A 13,991-nucleotide genomic window follows, 5' to 3' on the forward strand; every position below is an offset into this window, starting at 1 on the left:
TCAAGCTTGGCTAACTTCAGCATGCTGTCTATAATTTGCAGAGGCAATAAAGTGTTGCGATGCATAACAATATACCTTTCGAATGTACAGTATATGTGTGTATGTGTGGGTGAGTTGGGGGGGGAAAGAGACGGAGAGAGAGAGAGATTTTGGGTGTGTGTGTTTATGCAGACATACTGTACATTTCTGATAGTATGACTTCACTTACCATGCGCCATGTTTTGTGTTGTCTTACGAGACAGAAAACACAGTCAACCACTAATGATATACTGTATAGTATTGTATTACACGCCATGCATTTGAAATGAGGTCCTCTAAGGTTACAGCGCATCAGAGTCACAACAAAGATAAAGTGTTCCTCCGTTCCAAACATATTGCAGAGTAAACAGCGAGCTAATTAGCCATTCCAGACACAACGGCCAGAGGCGGTTTTCTCTGTAAAACTCCCATTACCAGCATCATTTCTACAGCCGTCATTATAAACCATCCTCTCTTTGTTACTGATCAGTCCGACCAGGCAGCTACTGCTCATCAATACTTTAACCTCAATCACCTCTCTGTGGCGGTGGTGGTTACGGTGTGTTAGAGGAGGTAAATATCGGTGAGGCAAGTCAGAATATGTGTGTGTGTGTGCACGTGTGTGTGCATGTGCCACTCAGCTGCCTAGAAGTGCACTAGCACACTCCATAGAATCAATGAACTGACCAGAGATCACATTTTGATTGATAGGCAACACACACACTCTCAAAAAAATGCAATGCTTTTCATTACTCTCTCTCACACACACACACACACACACACACACACATTGCAGCCATCACTTGGACACATATATGTACATATTCTCAGATAGGCAGCCAATCACTCACAAATGCAGCATCCACACCATTTTGCTGTCAGCTTGTGCCAGCACAGTGAGGTACTGAACATAAATGAGCTCTTACAACATGCAACATAGCTGGCAGAGAGCAAGAGCTAGTTAGAAGGTTTAAAAGAGAATGTGATCTGAATTTGGTGTAATACATCTTCTTGTTCTGTCTGGTCACCTTATCAATGTTTTCTCCATACACAATCTACAATTCTTCATTTGTATGTGTGTGTGTGTACATGAGCCGTGTACATGTGTGTGTGTGCATGAGGGCGACAGAAACTGCAACACATTTGTAAATAATGGTGCCTTCAAATGGGGTCGTGTTTACCGTGTACACGAGAAGAGTCCATATGAACGCCCCCCTCCTGTGGTATTCACGACTTCGGAAGTGGAAATTTTCTTAAAGCTCCGAGTTCACGAGTTGTGACGTGTTTGTTGACATTTTCGGAAATGGCGGCGGCCATGGAAGTTCATTTTTCGGTGGATGGTAAATTTAATATATTGTAATTTTAGTCGTATAGAGTTTTTCTTAGTAATTTTATAATATGTCTGAGGAAAATGTTGATATTCCCAACGGCCTTATCTTTTTACTCTGTCATTATGCCTTTGCATTTCCTGCATTACGTTACCCGCTCGCTAGCTAGCTAAATTGTTAGCCTTGGTGGCTTCTAGACGCAGCGTTGCCTAGCAGCGGTGCTCTCACGACTTAACCACTTGAACGCCAAGCATATCGTGTACACGACTTCCCATGTCGTAAACCACGAGCTCACGAGTTCCATTTGAAGGCAGCATAACATACAGCAAAACCACGGCACTACGGAGGCCTACGAAGGACAAACCTAGGAAAAGACCGTGCATAAAGGCTAATAGCTAAGCTAACCGTACCTACGGAGAAGTCTCGCCGGTTACCAGTCTCGCTTTGACAGATCTTTCTCTCGCTGAAGGTTAACTGTCCCACAATGACAAATGGGAGGGGGTGAGCGCCGCTTTTAAACAGCGAGGGTGGAGGCAAGCTAGTTTTAAAAAAGTGAAAAGCTACTGAGGAGCTTCCTTCCGGAGCGGATATTGACAACAAGCTTTAGAAAAGAGGTGAAAACAGCAACACAGCTGGCCCGCATGTGTAGATATTTATATCATTATGTCTCAGTGAAATCTCCACATAGCACACATTAGTTTCACGATTGGTTATAAGGTCTGATATTGCTTATTGCAGGTTTAAATATCACTCAAGGAATGCACATTTGTTTGGTGCTTGACTAAAAATATTTTCTGCAATCTTTTACCTAAATAGATTGAATTTTAAAAAAAGGACTGCAGTCATTATTTAAGCGATTTGGCATGTTGCGGTTTCATGCCACTACGTGCCTCAAATAACAACACTAAACCCATTCTAACCTCCGCTACATCATGCTCCTCTATTCCACCTTCTGCCGAGGCGTTTTATTGGACTGCGACTGTATCTGCAGTATCTGTGCACGTGCCTGTCTCTTTCTGCAGAGGGGGTTTCCCAGCACAGGCATTCCCTCGCTCTCTTATCTCTCCTCTTCTGCTGATACAGCGTGCCCAGGATTACGCTTTTAACCCAATCCAAGATGGCTGCCTCCGGGTTGCCAGCTCACTCTCTCTTTTTCTGTTCTCTCTCTCTCTCTCTCTCTCTCTCACACTCTGTACGTTGTGTCTTCACAGGCATGAAGAGAGTGGAGAGGGTGTGAGAGAGAGAGAGACTTTAAAAAATACATGACCCTGGAGAAAGGCTGACACCCCAGTCAGTGTTGTCAGACTGCCACCATCATCATCATGGTGCAGGGATTTACTACCATCCACTACATGACAGCGGAACGTGCTAATTAAGGCAGCCATTTTATCTGTCACTTTAGATAAATAAAATTGCTTATCAATTTCAAGGCAAACTTCCTCAGACAGCATTATTAACCAACTATTAAGGATGCAGAGCTTTCAAGATTAACCCAAAAGGAAGTAGCATTGGGCATTAAAAGCTGTTGCAATCTATATCCATATTTATTCAAGGCTTAATTGTGGCTACAGTATTTTTAGACTGATTGTTCACATGTGTGTTCAGTGATGGTCTGTATGGGCCTAGACTTAATAGTGAGGCAAGTTGTTATTAAAGAATTACTGTAGAGAGAAAAATAATCGCTGCAGCTTAGTTTCATGAGTAAAAACAGTAATTTACTGTAGTTCCAATGCAGTTTGTTCATGATTTAGCATTACTAAGATTTGTGCAATATGAAATTTTCCATGTACCTAATGGTCATTTACAGCAGGAAGATAGAGAGAAGGTGGACCTGAATGATCATCGTTGTTGAATGTCTGTCCCAGCATGGCATCATTCTCAACTGAAGACAATGTAAAGAGTTTATAACACTGTATCTTCATTTTGTCAGATGAAATTCATTGAACTATCAAATTTAAGATACAGATGACACCATCTTCAAGAATGGTTCCAATTTGTAACCAAAGCTCGTAATATAGCTAATAAGTTTTATCCCATAAGGAAATTTCATGCCAGGATTCATTATCTAAGAGTATGTAGGGGAGTTGAGTGGGGGAGGAACAACAGAACACAAAATTCAGGATACGTCCCTCTTGGCAACAATGTACTGTAGCACAGCAGTAAGGCAAAGTTGCTTCTCCAGCATCTCCGTTGCTTAATTAAAAAAAAAAAAAAAAAAATCACACACTGCATAGGTGTCACTTTTTTCAATGTGGGGATCTCAATTTTGTTTTAAACACAGAGTGGAGAGGCAACAGGCAGTAATGGTGAGAGCTGAGAGCTTCATCCATTCTTATTACGAGGAAAAGTAATGGCATTTTAAGTGACCTTACATTCACAGCTGTCTCTATCTGCACTCACTACCAGACACATGCTGAAAGCATCTGTCAAACAATGTCATTTGGCTTTTGAGACACAAGTCTTTTTTCCTCTTCTCTCTCTCTCTCTCTCTCTCTCTCTCTCTCTCTCTCTCTCTCTCTCTCTCTCTCTCTCTTATTCATGTTAGTCCTCTATGCCCCAGAGGCACATAACAGTACATTTTTGACATAATTGCACATGCATGCATATGTAAGCACATAGCCAAGATTGCACACACACACACACACGCAAGTACACATGCACCCACATACACGTGATCAGATGGTGTGCGAGTGTGTGTTTGCATGATGTGTGTATCTCTGTGAGCTTATGCGTGGGTTGCCATGGTGACACATCATCGTCCTCCCCGACAAAATCCTGATGTTGAGACTCAGTATGGCACTTAAATGAAGGAAAAACTCAGCTCACAATGGAAATGTAATATAGGAAAGCAAGGAAGGAGGAATGGACAGTAGAGAGGAAGGGAGGGAGGAAGGAATGAAGGAAAGTAAGGGAAAAAAGAAAGAAAGGAAGAATGAAATAGAACAAAGAATGATACAGGGAAAGTGGAGCTGTATGACGTCAGGTATCCTACCTTGCAGGGAGGCAGCTAATGGTTACGTGACACATCATTAACTGAGCAGATTGGTGATCAGACTGATGCAGCATTACTGATCCATATGCTTCTGTGACAAACACTTATCCTGTAGCTATGAAACTGAAGAACAAACAACATAATTTTTCAACGAAGAAAAAATCCAGTCAGAAAAAATGCCTAAGTCTCTGGAGTGCACTAAGTATTGTTGGACAAGCAATTGGATTATAGAAATGATTACAACCCCAAAAAATGGTAACTGCAATATGTTCCAGTTGCTGAAAAACTTTGCAGGGAAATATGCCATTTGGATTGTGAGATGATGAACAAACATGACTTTACATGAACTAATGACTAATCATGGTCAAGGTGATGGTATTGTCCTTGTATAGTTGTTGTACGTCTCAATGCTATCCTGTTAATTTGTGATTATGTTTAATGCTGTGCTATTAATTAAAAGGATGATGGTATTAACACTTGTCATATTACTGATTTTCAATTAAGTGAAGAATTCTGTTCCAAAACATTTCATTTCAATGCAATATCAATCAAATGTAGGGGATCTAAAATGTTAAAGTGTTAGCAACCAACGTCAACCAATGATTTAAGTTACTTGCCATCCATTAAAAAATGTACCATAATTGTGTATTTTTGTGCTATCAATCTTTGTACAATCTTTATAAGAGTTGATGTCACTTTTTTAACTTTCTGCTTCATATTGTATTAGTCACTAGATTTTTTTTTTTTTGGGAGAAGTAAGCCAAAAAATAACTCAAAGATGGATTATGTTATTAATCCCGATTTTTAGCAAGTGATCTATCATCAGTGATGGATCCCAGTTGAAAATAATCTTCTCTCCAACCTGGCGTTTGTCAGAGTGGAGATCAAAGGGGCTGCTGCAGAGTTAAGCGGCTGTTTATGGCATTAAAGAGAACCAGCTTTCTGCAAGTCTGAGCTTACTGCTCCCTGCCTGCATGCTGACAGATCTTGTCACTACGGATCTTAGTGAAAAGCTATGCATTTGTAAACAGCAGGTTGAAACTAAGGCTGGGATAAAATACCTTTTGAAGGTGCCTGCTAGTACAACATTATCATTAACCAGAAAAAAAAACACAGAAATGTTAAAGGAATAGAGAAGTAAAGTACTGGAAGTGTAGAAGTGTACCTCCACCACTTTGCTGGGGTAGCAGGGAGTAGGAGGTGGGTTTGATCGATGTGGGTTTTTGACGGCTGATACCAACACCAATATTTTTGTACTGAAGCTACCGATGGCCAATTTTTGTGCCAATATACAACATCTTTACAGTTTTTCATTTTAATGATCCAAAATTTCCCCAGAATTTTATTCTTTGCAGGGTGGAAAAAACTTCTGCGGCAGTATTTAGACACAAAAACTCTCCATTGAAACCAGACTAATGAAATGTTTTTTGGGTTAGCAGCTCTTTAAGGCAATGTGACCCAGCCCACCTCATGAATGGTTGGGAAACTCTGGGATAGATTACTACATTTAAATGAAGAATTCATTCACAAAAAACATTATTTAACAATTCAGTGTTAGCTTCATTATTTGGCACATCACAGTCGCTTGTCTTGGACAATAGCAAGGAGTTTGGCTATGTCAACACTGAACACAAGCCCCAAAAATCTGCTCACTCAATTCCCACAATAACAAACTAGATAATGGTCCAACACTGACAACACAATTTGAGACATGGACTGAAACACTTTTTGCAAGGGTTACCATGGTAACCAGTTCAAGTCAAGTGGCGAGTCGTCTTTCCGACAGTGATGTAAAACATTAGCCTACCACTAAGGGACTTAAAGGGTCGCTAAGGTCATCAAATTTCAAATCCTACTAGCAGCTTTAAGTCCCATTGACAGTTATAGGGATGGGGTGTCGGTGTACCTGCCTCATCTGTCACCGCATGTAAAATACTATCAGCAGCATCACTGTAGTTTAAATTCAACAACAATTAGAGAACTGCACAAACGACACACTTTTTAAGGATTATTTCTTTCCATTTCAGCCACAGTTTTGTGACGGTTGGGTTGTGGATCGGGATTATAAATCTGCTGTACATTAAAAGCAATTACATAAACTTTAATGGGACTTACTGCCAGCGTATCTTCCCATATTGCCTTTGTGCCTCGGCGCAGCATGTTCATAAAACAACTTTTTGGCCATCGATATTATTGTCTAACAGTTTGAAAAATCACGCAAGGTTTGCAGTGTGGCTGAGATATTGCTACCAGAGAAAAGCAATATCTTTAATAATATTTATTTGCAAGTCAAATCATCTTAATGGCTTTTGTTCATTTATTTATCTGTGCACTATATAATGGCACGCTGACTTCTCTGATGTATTAGCCAACGCTGAGTGGGCAGCTCAGATCCATTGCCCATCTACTAGCGCAGGTCTTTCTCTTTACACCCGGCCATTTATCTCAGCTTTCCTGTTCCACAGTATAACTCAGCAGCCTCTATTGCAAAAGTGCCACCAGTTTAGATGAGAAAAAGAGAGTGCACACAGCAACTAATCTGAAACATCAACAGAGGGATGGACAGATGGTGAGGAAGAAAGAGAGGAAGGCTGGATCGATGGAAGCTGACTTCGGACGGCTGATGGTTCTCATAGTGAGGGAGGCAGAGGTTGGCTTACCTTGTCTGGCATGTCAGGCTCTGCTTGACTTTGACTGGCAGCTGCCTGTGTGCTCAGCAACCCTCTAAAAATGTGAAGGGTGGAATTTAAAACCTGTCGCTGCTCTGTGAATACGCTTCTTATTATATCCACTGATCAGGAACGCTCCGAATCAGAAATACATCAACTAACTCTTACACCCTTATTTCTTTATATTTCCCGTCCGGAAGATTGTTGCTGCAGCTGACTGCACCTGTTCCCCTGAAAGAGATATGTGCAAAGCTGAAAAGATACGCCGCAATGATTCCCTATTAAAAATTCCTCAGAGCATTCAACATATCTACACCATCTCTCTCCCTTTTCAATGACAGGGTGCACATCGCCTGATCCATTCATCTGGGCTGAATTATCAAACAAGACATGCGAAAACTGTAAGAAAAGAATTGTGAATTACATGGAATTTAAAACATTTCAACGACAGATTAATCAGTACAGTCTTATGCATCTGGCATGCATGTTGGATGTTTCCAATTAATTTTGGGCAAGTATTTTAGTTATCATTGCAAAAACATAAAAAGACGGATTAATGAGGCTGATTGGAGCTTATTAAATAAACAATTTATTATCATCAGAGTTTAAATAATACAGTATAATAGTAATGGGATTACAGTAATCTGCTAAAAAACTTTACAGTCATTCAAAAACATTGTAATCAAATTACTAATGCTTTTGAAAAAAGGTGATACTTATTGAAAACCTATAAATATGACAAAGGGTAAAATGTTAATTGTGAATATTCTAGACACAAACATCAAATTACAGTCTGATAATTGGAATACATTGCCTATTTAACTGCACATTATGAGCACAAAGTAAAATGTAATCAGATTACATTACTGATTACAAATGTAAGTGGGTAATCAGTATTCAGTAACTGATCATATTTTGAAATTAACCCTCCCAACTCTGATTAGCATTTAAATAATTTTATGGTATAGTCTAAGTACTAGTTAATTACCATAAAAGTTTCAGCTTTCTACAGAGTAAATTGGAGTAATTGACTTTTTCCTTTACCTTTGCAGAGCACAGGTTGACTCAATCAAAAAGGAAATAACCAATTATATCAGATATGGTAAGAGCCTGGGAACACCATGGGAACAAACAATAATGCAGTTTCAGTACTTTAAAGATAGTAATAGAGAGGTTTTTGTATTAGAGGAGTGTTTCTGAGAAACTCTAGCCGAATTCCCTGGGAATTATGTCGTTAAACTTGGGCTGTTAACATCCTAAACCTCTGACAACTACAATGTATTTACTTGAACTGATGAGTAAAACCAAAAGTGGTTTTAAGTAATTCAGCTGTGATGTCAAAGTATTTACCCACTTAGGCACGGATAGCCTGTAATTACATTCTTTACAATTCTTACAAAGTATTTACCTACTAAATACCAAGTACTTAAAATGACTCTAAGAGGAAGAGTCACCACTTTTCTTTCTATGATCCCAGCTTTCACTAAGAATGGCTGGGTGATATCGTAGACATGAATTAAAACACCATTTATTCACCAAGGAAAAACCTGGCAAAACATCCCTCTGGCAGTGTGTATCTCTGTCCCAGTGATTTGTGGGTATAACTTCAAAAAATAGTGGATCAATGTTGCTTTCAGTGACAGAGACTTTTCTTATCCTCTGTATCAGCAGTGACTCTGGAGGGGGTTTTTGCTAAATGAACGAATCTTGCATGGTTTGCTGCCCGCGTTGAAAATAATAATAATAATAATAATTATTATATTGGCAGGATGGTGACTGTTTTGGCCACAGGTGTCTTAGTTGTGTGCAGTAAGATGAAACGGTGCCCTTGCTACATTTCATTATCTAGCCTTTTGTTTTTGTCGTTAAAAGATCCTTCTTGACTGCAGGATATAAGATAGAAAACGCAGCAATGATAGAAAAAGTAGAAATTTCATAGATGGAACTGACTAAACTGACTCAGATGGTCTTGTCAGTGCAATCATTGTTGGTTGCTGCGTTTAAAGCTTTCGATGATGCAACTGCAAATAAAGAAATTATAGGTATTAACACAAATCTATTAAAACAGATAAGAGTTTTTTTTAAGAGTTTTTCTAATTGCTGCCATTTTCCTCGGGGGTTAACTGTAATGCATTAGCAGAGTATCTTCTGTGGTTTATAAAAGATGAGCACGTTGTGGAGGCCCTCTCATGAGGATGAAGATTAATCCCGCGCCTGTAATGACCTTTATTGTGCGGGGGACGGATGGCAGGTAACGCTTCCCACTCGTAATGTGGAGTGATGAGCCGACAAGTAATTACAACAATTCCTGGAGGTCATTAGCAAAAAGGTAAAGAGTCTTCCTCGGAGGGCTCGCTCCCTAGAATTAGAATGAATAGCAAGGGCGCGTCCTGCTGGATCCTGGTTACTGCCTTTGACACATCCAACAAGTTTGATATTGTTGTCAAGGAAATTAGCATTTTTTTTTTGTGTGTTTGGACAGTGTGTGAGACTTGGATTAGAGTGGATTAGAGATCAAAGTTGTAACGTTCAAGATGGTACTAACTTGAATGTTTTTGACACTTGAATGTTTTGCCAAATGATATGTTAACGTAATAATCCACGTCATTTTCACATAAATAAATCTACTTTCTTTCACCTGATCATATAACACATTCAACCTACTATTTATATCCAGTCCATTACGTTTCTGGCAGTAGGAACTGGCTTGTTTGGAATAAATAGAAGAAGAACTGGGTAGTTAGCATGAGCAGCGATAGACACCATGGCTGAACAGACAAAGAAAAGAGCGCCACCTACAGAAACTCAAACTTCAGCAACAGAAAATCCAAGGAAAAGACGTCACAGTACCGCCCACATCACCAAAGATGTCGCCAGAATCAAAACATTTTGTGGATCATCACTTTAACTGTGTTAAGCCCAAGGTCTCGGATCTGATATCAAATGTCATGTTGTCTTTACGCATAGCAACATATCAGCTTTTACCTTCTTATGCACTGTCCTGACACTTATTTTCATGGCGGCACCAAACATTTTCTTAAATAATCTAAGACAGTCATTTATTCCAGTCTTGTTTGGTTGTTTTTTTCTTGAGGTTTGTTTTCTTTAAGTGTACATGCATGTGTGCACGTTCACATACAACACATTTGCATCTGGTGTTTGTGCTCTCCACTTCAACATTTTCTCATTTATCGGTTCATGGACTGAGCAGTAATCACAAAGAAAGGTCTGCTGTCGTAACACGGCCACACAAGGGAGAGTAATTCTGTTTGCATATGTGTCGGAGACAACCTTGATCAATACAGCAATCTGGATCGCAGACAAATCCAAGGCCAAAAAGGTACCACTGGATTTACAGGCTGTGTGGTGACAGCCAAAGTGTGCAATCATGGCATTTTCACTCAGAAAGTAAGAAGACAAATAATATGGAACACAACGGAGACGGATGAATCGTAGAAGTGTGGAGCTCCCTGCTGAGTCGAGGAGACATCCTCCACTCTGTTCCAACAATGAAATCAAAGTGGAGAAGATAAATGAGGGGGAAAGCGCCATGGGAGACTCAGCCATTGATCCAGCAGAGAAACAAATCTGTCTTTCTTACTACGGGGATCAGAATAATACAGTACGAATCGCCCTGGGACGGCCGTCTGCAATTCTGTCTTGTCAGAGGCTCTTCACATTATACTAACATTGTTTGTTTTGGACTGTTTTATTCTTTTTGGATTTGACTGTTTTATTATTTTCTAACCTTAATCACTTTATGTTGTTTATCTTAATGGCTTTTTATTTATTGGCATAGCATTTTGTAACTTTTTTTTTTTTCTTCCAAGGATCGATTTTGGAAAACATTACCAATAATTCAGTGCTGTATCCTCCAAAATCGTTTCAGCTCAGAAAACTTCAGCTGCTAACTGCAATATTTCCACAATGGATTTTACTTTCAGAGCAGCAATCATTTTGTAAGAATAGGCGTCATATTTTTTAAATATTGGATATTTTATTTTGCAGTGAAACTCTTGATGCATGAAGCTGACAAGATGCCATCTTAACAGGTAGAAGTGGGGGAACACCAAATTCTGCATTTACCAGCAGGGATTTTAAAAGCAATTCTATCAATTGATTTGCCATGGCCTGAGCATTACAAAACGAAAGATGGAGAGATGGTGGGAGAGAAAGAGAGAAAAGGAAAGGAGGAAGAGAGAGAAATAGAGAAAACAGCATGGCATGATCGATTTCATTGATAAAGGGTAAACGCAGGAGAGTATATGCAGCCCTCAGTTTCATTAAAGTTGCAATTGATTTTCCTGAAGGTAAGCGTTTTGCTCATATTATCAGGAACAACATACATTGTGTGGCGAATGTGCGGGTTTGAGCCATGCATTTAAATGGCTCTCATTAAGTAGGCCTATGCATCCAGATGAGAGCATTTGGTGTTTATGTATGTTGGGACATGTGATTCCATTTTGATGTGGCTGTTTAGTGAAATGTTAAAGGTGTGGTCAAAATCAAATTTTGTCTCTGTAATTGAAGGAAGATATTTTCCTAAAGACATCTGCCACTATCCTTTTTGCCGCACAAACTATAGGTTTGCATTTGCATCACACATCTCCTGGTGCCATCATGGAAGTACACTGGAGAATTGGCTATACGTAAATAACATCTAAATAATAAATAAATAATAAATAGCCTACTGTATAAGAGCAAAGCTAGAAGAAGAGAGATATCTGAAAAGCTTGTTGTGCTGTGGGTGTAGGTCTATTCAGGAATGTTATAAGTAAAAGTGAACATAGTCTGTTATGGTAGATTTGTTTCCAAATTTAGGTTATTATGATACAGCTGTATTGTCTTTTGTCCTAGCCTCTACTTCAAAGTTGTAGCTTGAAAAGCATCAGCTCAGATAACCTGAACTAACATTTGAATTTTGGCTTTGTTAGCTAGGTAACTAGCCAGCAGGCTAACTTATCAAAGCACCCATATTAACGTTAACATACTAGCCAGTAACACAAGCTAATGCTAGATGCGTTAGTGTGCAAATCAAATGTGTTAGTGTGCAAATCAAACAAGACCGTCATGGTTAGCTGACCAGATAGTATGATTTGCTAGCTAACAAGCTGGCAAACCTTAACACAAAATAGAGCCAGATTTAAATCATTCCAGTCGGATCAGCAAAGAAGTTAACCATGTCTCTTGAATTGGGGTTGAGACGGCCAAGTTATACAGGAACAGCAGGAACACACAATAACACAAACTGAGAAAGAGCCTCTGTCTCCATCTCTCTCTCTCCCTCTCTCTCTCTCACACACGTGCTCCCTCAATGTCTTTCTCTGGTTCTCTCCTTTTTTCCGCCTGTCTCGTGGGACGCAGGGAAGGGAAGCATGCGTGTTAATACCAGCGCCTAGCCGAGAGGAATTCATTTATCTGGCTTCCCTCTGCTCTGCAGCTGAGCAGACACACATCCACTGGAGCAGCCAATAAAACAATTGGTTCTGCTGCAGCCTGGAGACAACAGACAGAAGTATATCTGCATCTACCAGGCGACTGGACTGACACTACAGTCCATTAACAGTGGAACCTCAGACTAGCATATTTTGTAGAACCTCATTCACCCAGAATCTCAGACTTCCAAATCTACTGTACTGCATTAAAAATATAGAACCTCAGACTAATTTAGAACCTAATTTTAATAGTCTCAAACCAACTATAGTCCATTAACAGCAGAACCTCAGAGTAACAAATCAGACGTTATATTTAGTAGAACCTCATTCATCCAAACCTCAGACTGAAAGTGTTTACAGTCAAGTAACAATAGAACCTCACACTACCAAAGTCTGCTAACAGTAGAACCTCATATATCCAAAACCTGACTATAGTCCATTAACAGCTTAGACTCTCATTTATTGAAACTTGTGATACTAATTTTATGTGATACTAACAAACTGACTTTAGTCAATAAACAGTACAACCCCAGACTAATAAACCAACTGCTGTATAGTCCATAAACAGTACCTCAGAATAATGAATTGACTGTAATCCATTTACAGTATAGAACCGTGTTTATCCAAAACTCAGACTAAGAATTGTACTAATAAAGTCAATTTATCTAAACCTAGTAGTCTAGAGTAGAACCTCAAACTATCAAACAAGGCTCTACTGTAAATGCACTATAGTAAAACTGACTGTGGCCCATTAACAGTATAAAACACGTTTTTTCCAAACTCAGACTTCCAGACTGACTATAGTTCATCTACAAGAGATCCTCAGATAAACAAGCTGTCCATGGTCAATTAATAGATCCACGTGTGGCTTTGATGCATCAACACAGATCACAACATCAGCAAAGCCCAGCAGGGAGTTTGGCTTTTTCAGAGAGCTTGAGAACAGGGTCAGTGCAATATAGGCCTATATTACTGATTGATATGCACTTGATGGGCTTTGCTCCCATGTGTGTACTGTGGGATGTTGTTGCATTGGCTATTCAGTATACTATATCTATTATATTTGACCATTTCCATGCCAAGAATTTACAAGCGTTCACTGTTTCCCCCATAATTTTATTCTTGGCAGGGTGAAAAACCCTCTGACACAGCATTTGGACCATGTGACACTAAAACTCTCCACCGAAACCCATACTAATGATATTCTTTTTGGCGGGTTAGCAGCTCCTTAAAGCGGCGTGTCCCATCACACCCCATCATTGGTAGGGCAAACTCTGGGATACATTAGGCTTTTAAATGAAAAAATTACTTCACTGAACAATTAAATGAATAAAAAAAAAATAAAAAAAAATTAAATTTCTTTGCGGGTTTCACAGATTGTTTTATATCTAACTGTTGTCTGGGAGGAAGCTCCATCATGCAGTGGACGTCTGACTGGCCGATATTGAATATTTAATAAAAGGCAATACTGGCCTGATATATGGGTGTAACCCTAGGGCACATAGTGATAGAAAGCTTCTTTGTATATACACTACCAGTCAAAAGTTTG

The sequence above is a fragment of the Centroberyx gerrardi genome, chromosome 18 (genome assembly GCF_048128805.1).
Source record: "Centroberyx gerrardi isolate f3 chromosome 18, fCenGer3.hap1.cur.20231027, whole genome shotgun sequence".
Lineage (NCBI taxonomy): Eukaryota > Metazoa > Chordata > Actinopteri > Beryciformes > Berycidae > Centroberyx > Centroberyx gerrardi.